Source organism: Sinocyclocheilus rhinocerous, unplaced genomic scaffold, assembly GCF_001515625.1.
Source record: "Sinocyclocheilus rhinocerous isolate Xijiao unplaced genomic scaffold, SAMN03320098_v1.1 scaffold2055, whole genome shotgun sequence".
In the NCBI taxonomy this organism is placed as follows: Eukaryota; Metazoa; Chordata; class Actinopteri; order Cypriniformes; family Cyprinidae; genus Sinocyclocheilus; species Sinocyclocheilus rhinocerous.
Window position 1 is genome coordinate 694541 of NW_015624297.1, and position 7817 is coordinate 702357.

At 36.4% G+C, this 7817-nt stretch overlaps 1 protein-coding gene across 2 annotated transcripts in view; it reads right to left on the minus strand.

The window, feature by feature from the left end:
- The window catches only part of LOC107740326 (alpha-1,3-mannosyl-glycoprotein 4-beta-N-acetylglucosaminyltransferase C-like), a 117050-nt gene that overhangs the window by 72045 nt on the left and 37188 nt on the right, over positions 1 to 7817 (minus strand). The window contains exon 1 of one of the 2 annotated variants that reach the window (XM_016552749.1): positions 4024 to 4108. The exons of the other annotated variant lie outside the window; for it this stretch is intronic. The gene's annotated coding sequence lies outside the window, so the exon portion shown is untranslated. Of the gene's footprint in view, positions 1 to 4023; positions 4109 to 7817 lie in introns of those variants that run through there. 2 annotated transcript variants of the gene reach the window in all.

The following is a 7817-nucleotide window of genomic DNA, read 5'->3' on the forward strand; positions in this document are numbered from 1 at the left end:
GCATCCCTGCAGGCGCTACTTCATCGAAGCTGGTTTGCGCTCTGCCGGATGCGCTTTTATACTTTCTGGTGCTTACGTCACCCCGCTCGTGACGTCTCGCTACTCCATTGGACTGATTTGACATGTGCTTCAGAACGCGGTCACGCAGGGGCGTTCCCAAAGCGACTTCGACGCAGCGTCTCGTTCCCTCGGGGAACCATGGTTACATACGTAACCTAGAGACGTTCTTACCCAATTAACTGTCTTTGTTTGATAAAGCAGCACTGACCTCTGTTTACACACTCAACTTCCCCTGATTTGTTTTCACACTGTATGGCTGTAATTAGCTTTGGACCTTGCTTCAGGGAATTTGTAAATCCATATGGATATTTGCCCAGTGTAAGGACAATATCATCCTATCCATTTCTTTTTGAGAAGCTGGATAGTTTAAATCACTTTGCAATTTTTTATGAGCTCTCTGTTTACATTGCCCTAGAGGGAGATGGTTTTATTATTTTCAGCCGACTAAGAAAAACTGCAACCTTGGGGAAAAAAAAAACTCTATAATAATTGGTTCAGTATAGTTGCTCATAGCATACAATAAGTTTACAATTTTTACAGCATTTAGTTCTCCTGATACCTGTGTAATTTTGCAATTCCAGATTCACACATCTGCAGGTTTGTCATGATGGCACTATTCAATGTAGGATGTCTGCATCTACAGACCAGAGGCAAACTACAACCAAGAAACAAGTTTGACTACAGTCAAGCTACTCTTTTGAAAGTTACAGTATGTTGGCAACACAACAGGCTACTAACAAATGTGGTTTACCCCCCAAAACTGAAATTACTAACCCTCAGACCATCCAAGATATAGATGATTTTCTTCATCAGAACAGATTTGGAGAAATGTAGCATTACATCACTTGCTCACCAATGGATCCACTGCAATGAATGGGTGCCATCAGAATGAGAGTCAAAACAGCTCATAAAAACATCATTCCACAAAGTAATCCACATGACTCCAGTCCATCAATAAATGTATTTTGAAGTGAAAAGTTGCATGTTAGTAGTAAATCCAAAATTAATCGATCATTAAAACATTTTTAACTTCAAAATGTTGCTTCCTCCTAAAATACGATTGTCTCATCTAATCAGGAGAAAAATATGCACAGATAAAACATCATTTACAAGTGAAAACAATCCAGAACAGTATTTAAAAAAATATCTTTATTAAACAAATTTTTTTCTTACAAACACACACTGGAATCGTGTAGATTACTTATGGACTATTGTGATGCTTTTATCGGCTGTTTGGACTCTCATTCTGATGGCACCCATTCACTGTAGAGAATCCATCGGTGAGCAAGTGATGTAATGCAAAATTTCTTCAAATCTGTTCCAATGAAGAAACAAACTCATCTACATCCAACACAACACACACTCACACACACACACACACACACAAATACTAACTAAATACTTAAGCACTGAGATTCTTTAAACCGTCTTCTTTTGTGTTCCACATAAGAAAGAACGTCATACAGGTTTGGAATGACATGAGGGTGAATAAATGACAGTAATTTTCATTTTCTGGACGGACTATCTCTTTAAGTGAGCAATATCATTTGTAAATGTTACCAGAGCTGAAAAAATTCTGTTCCATGTTTTAGGACTACACACTGAATGGCTATATAGCCTACAGTACAATGTGAAAAAAAAGAGGAGAAAAAAAGGCAGTGCCATACACTACTGCTTGTCGGAAAAGGTAGCTTGTTACTGGAAAAGTTTCACTATTTTGAAAATATCTGAGATACTGTCACTCTACTAAAAAATGTAGTTGAATTAGAAGAGCTAATGCGTTGGTACTCCTCAATACTGCTTCAGACTAAGCCAAGTATTTCTAATAATTATGTTTGTTGTAGGCCTGTTCTGAGTTTCAGTTTTCAGGTTAGCAATTCAGGAACTGCGCTGCTTTTATGACAAAACCAGGACTGCATATCTGCTATATATAAACAGAACTATGTTTCCTTTTCCAATTTTGTTTCCTGCAAACTCTATAATGGAAGGATGTTTGAAAGATTACAGATGAACAGATAATCCTTTCTTGTGTCCTCTGCGATTGTTTTAGATTGGAAATAGCATTTTCACACATCTCACTCTTCTTTCTCTCTCTGTGATGGATACCTGTTTAAGCCTGTAGATTTCCTTGTGACAGCATGCTCTCCCACCACTGATGAAACTGAAGGAACTTTCTCAAGCTGTCAAAGATTTCCCTCTATCTCACATAACTGATAGGCAAACCGTCACTCTCACTCTCTCTCTTTCAATTCTCTTGTGTGCGCACACACACAAATACAAAAATCAGAGATAGGTCTGCTGTCAAATTGGGACTAAGACTGATTTTCTTTGGAAGGAAGAAAAGAAAATAATGCTTTTACTGAAGACTGAACTTTACTAAAGTGCTGCACAAAAGAAAACGGTACATTATGTTATCTGCTATCTTCTCAGAACCATTATTTGTCAGCTTCAAACCACATTGACCCTTTCTTTTGTCTCTTACAAAGATATCCCATCCATAAACTCAATGTGCATGCTGTCAAGATGTTTTTAAACAGGCAAGCTAAAATAAATTACCATAATGGCTCTTTCATTTCAGGTGCAATCACATTAGTACACAGAATTAGCAAACATGTTAATCTATAATGAAGTCAATAACGTATTCATGTTAGATTGAGGTTGAGGTTAGAAGGTTACACATGAATTATGAATGATACGAAAAGAGATTCTGGAGATCTGAGCACACTGTGGGAATGCCATGTGCCTGTTTTATGGATTCTGTTAATAAAGGCTTGCCCACAGAGATGCGACATATATAGCAGATCAATAGAATTCTAAGACATGCAGCCAATAAGCATGTGCCACACAAAGCAAGACAAATAAAGGCAGGCAAAGTCAATATGACTGTAAATAAATCCAGCTGCACTCCCTTATATGGCTTATCCTATGTGCTATTACTGCTGGGGGCTTTCTGCACAAATCAAACTGCCATGCATTTGAGATTGAAAGACAAATATAAGAAAAGGCAAACATAGTGTTTAAAATTCATAATTTGAGAAAAGATGTAGGGGTAACTAAGGCCAAGGAGAGCTCGCAAGTCACAAGCATAACGTGAGACCTGTGGAGAGAGAAGCCATTGATTTTTCACAAAAGTGCCAGTTCATCATTCTGGGAGACACTTGCAATCGATCCCTCCTTTCATTTGTTTGTGATTTTGTTCGTTTCAAAGCTGGTCTCCATGATCAATTTGACACCAAGCCACACATCTAAAAAATGAGGAATGCCCAGATGAAGAGATAGGGGGATGAAATGTAAATGTGGAAGAATTATGTACTTTTGATAGTCCTTGGGTGCATGGGCTTGAAAAACAGATGCAAGACTCTATAACGTCTGAAAGCTAAAATCCAACATCATTTTCTTTCTTTCTTTCTATCTTTCTTTCTTTCTTTCTTTCCTTTTTTTGAAGGGGGGGAATTAACACTTAATAATATAAAAAATATTAAGCAGTACAACTGTTTTCAACATTGATAATAGTAAGAAATGTTTCTTAAGCACCAAATCAGCATATCAGCATGAGTTCTGAAGGATCATGTGACACAGAAGACTGAAGTAAAGACTGAAACTAAAACTATTTTAAAATAGATTAAAATGGAAAAATAAATGGTTATAATATTCACAATATTAATATTTTTTACAGTTTTTATATAAAATGAATGCAGTCTTGGTGAGTATAAGAGACGTCTTTCAAAAACATTTTGTAAAGGAACAGAAAAATACAGTTAAATGAATTTCTTTGAATTTTATTTTATTTTACTTGCATTCAAATTCAAATTGCATTTTTTAAAGCATTCCCAATTCAATTCTGACTGCCACACAAGCCTGCTATATACATTCAACTATTGTGATACATTCCATTAAAATCAAACAAAACCAAAAACTGTTCTAAAGCACATCCCACAGTGCAGCCAGTGTACAGTCTATTACCTTCAGTGGGCACTTTCATCTGAATCCTGTCTTTAATCATTTCACAGCATCCTTTGAGCCTTGTGGGAAGTAAAAAAGGGGGATGCATCCAGAAACCCCTCCTTCCCCTTTCTACAGCAAAGAAAGAACCAAACCTATGACCTCGACCCACCACTCCAGCTGCTATAAAAAAAACTTCCAGTATCTTGGGTAAAAGCTAATGCAGCTTCAAAGGATGTAGGCAGTATGAAAGACTAGAAGGGACCACTGACTGTGACGCCTATCTGAGAGAAACACGGCTTCTGCTGTCTGATTCATCTGGATTTAGATGAATCAACCTTAAAAGGTGGATTTCATCTCGGAATGATAATGGAGAAGCAATTTGATTTTGTATGTTCTATGGTATTAAGATAAATCTGGTCAAATCGAAAACATTTAATCTGGAATGGACAAAAGGTACATCTAATATTTACTTTTACTGTAATTACACTTCATAATCTTTTATAATTTTAAATAAACCCAAAATGCGCCTCAGTTCCTGTCTGGCATCCAATAGGCAAGGTTTGCCTATCCCTCCTGATCCCTCTCCCCAGGCCTTTAAAATACTATTAATACCTAATGGGCTTCCTCATTAGATGCCCTTCCAAACATGTTCTGAGCTCCATTTACATGCCTCCATGAACAAATGTGAGTCGTCTGCCTTATCCGGTTCCCTCTGCGCGTAGCAAACATCTAATACGGGCACCAAATGCCCCAATCTTGAAAGACTTCCTGTTTGAGTGCCTGTTTGTAAGTGCTTGTGTATCTGTAGCCCAACTACTTGTTGTTTTTTGTGTAGAGAACAGACAAAGCTGTGAGGAAGTGTTCACATCTATCACGTCTTTGCTCCCCAGGAAAGCTCAGGAAATCCCTTGCAACTTTTACTGTAAGTAAAGAGCAGCCTCAGACTGTAATATTGCACACTGCTTGGCCTTGAAATGCATTAGCAGTACATAGAGACACATAGATATATGGATAGAAAGGCTCTGTGAAAGGCTTATAAAATAGCAAGGCTCTTTTTTATATACTGTACTTGCGTGCTATAAAATATACACTTAGAGTCAAAGGTTTGGAATAATTAAGGATTAAAAACTCTTATGCTCACCAATGCTGCAGTGATACAGAAAATACAGTTAAAAAACAGTAACATTGTGAAATAGTATTAGAGTTTAAAATAACTGTTTTCTATTTTAAAATGTGATTTATTCCTGTTAATACATGCATGTGCATTAAATTGATCAAAATTGACAGTTAAGACATTTATAATGTTTCAAAAAAAATATTTTAAACTTTCTATTCATAAAAGAATCACCGTTTTCACAAAAACATTAAGCAGCAAAAATATTCCAACATTGATCATAATAATGTGAAAGTGACGTGACATGTGGCCAAGTATGGTTATTGGTTACCCATACTAGGAATTAGTGCTCTGCGTTTAACCCATCCTAAGTGCACACACACACTGTGAACACACACCCGGAGCAGTGGGCAGCTATTTATGCTGCGGCGCCCGGGGAGCAGTTGGGGGTTTGGTGCCTTGCTCAAGGGCACCTCAGTCGTGGTATTGAAGGTGGAAGAGAGCGCTGTACATTCACTCCCCCCACCTACAATCCCTGCCGGTACGAGACTCGAACCCGCAACCTTTGGGTTACGAGTCCGACTCTCTAACCATTAGGCCACGACTTCCCCAATAACAATAACAACCATAATAAGTAATAATGAAGTACCAATAATAATAGATAATAACTGAGCAACAAATCAGCATATTAAAATGATTTCTGAAGGATCATGTAACACTTAAGACTGGAGTAATTGCTGCTGAATATTCAGTTTTGCCATCACAGGAATAGATATTTTTTATTTTTACATAAAATAGGAAAACTATTTTTGTTTTCACTGTATTTTTTATTTATTTATTTGGTAAGCATAAGAAACTTCTTTCAACATTCAACATTTATAAAATCCACATAAGAAAGAACATATTTATTCCAAGTTTTTGAAAAGTAGTATTTAAATATTCATTTCAACATCTGAGCTTTCAGCTCTTGTGTAATTGCAAATGCACTATGATTTGCATTTGATTTGGTACTTACTACCAATCCATTGCAGTCACATACTGAGGATATCTTTCTAGGATGATGTATTTTTAAAAGCTGTTATTTGACAAAGCAGAACTGCACTCTTGCACTTAAACTTTCATGTAAAAATGTTGTTTTATTGAGGGGAAAAAATAACCAGAAGCATTCAAAATAATTTCCAATTCAATAAACTCAAAATGGAACTTGTTCTAAATTGTATGGGGATAGGGAATGGTATTAAGATGAATTTTTCAGTATTCTGACAAGCATGTAAACCAAGTCAAGTCAAATTTATTTGTATAGTGTGCTTACAATACACATTGTTTCAAAGCAGCTTTTCAGAAGACCATACTGTTAATGTTTATACTATCTTAATATCTTCATGCCTTATACTCTTATTTAGAAACTGGACGAGGATATTATTGGACATTTTGTAACGATACAAGCAATCAAGCATTTGAGATATGCTATATATTATATACCACCCTATGTGAGTATACTGTATTTATGTGGATAAAGTTGGACAAATATATCCAACATTATATAAAGAGCTGGGCGATAATATAGTTACATTTTGTAACAATATGAACAATCAAGCAGTTGAGATTTGCCATATAGTACATATCACTTTTCGTGTATTTACTGTATATTTGCAGATACCCAACTTTTTATATAGAGCTCTGTGATAATATAGTTTACATTTTGCAATGATATAAATACAAAGAATAACAAGGAAATTAAACTTGCACTCAGTAACTTTTTTATTATCTTGCACTGTCTGATATGGCACTTTATAACGAGTGGTGCACCATGTAATAAATTAAAAAAGAAAATCAGAAATGTTCTAATAAACATCCTTTTTAATTTTGTGTGTGTGTGTGTGTCTTAAGTCTAAATCTAATTAAATTTAGTGGGAAAAAAAGCTAAGGTTAAACATGTGTGCTACAACTATTACGAATAATGGGAAACTCAACTGGCTACATAAACACGCACATGTATCTATGAAGAATGCTTTGACTGGTATGAACTGGGATAAAACTGTCAGTGATGGACCACAAACACACCAACTAAAACTGGTCAATTGCTCTGAGCCATTTAATGACCCTTCCCATAAATCCCCTTTCCAAGGAAAATAGCGATTAATTAACATAGTGAGTGGATTACAAGACTGCACTGACTTGTGGATTAATTTGCACTGTTATTCCTAACATCTCCAAGCTACAATGACTGGGGCTCTTTTTAATGGCCAGTTTCCACTCGACAAGCACATAGAATGAGACAGAAAATTGCTGGGTGATAAAATTACTAATCATAAAGCTAACTATTAGAACAGATGAGCCTCTTCCTGAAATGGCTTTGATTTTTGAGGATAGAAAAGACAGATCAATGCCAACAGATCAATTGACAACAACAATGGGTCAGCATGGAACTACTGTGAACGCCACTTCACTGAAGCTGATCAACTTGTACAGCCACTTGCTCAAAACTGCTCTGAGAGAATACACACACACACACACACACATTTGAGGATAGGACAGATCAATGCCAACAGATCAATTGACAACAACAATGGGTCAGCATGGAACTACTGTGAACGCCACTTCACTGAAGCTGATCAACTTGTACAGCCACTTGCTCAAAACTGCTCTGAGAGAATACACACACACACACACACACACACACACACACATAAATGCA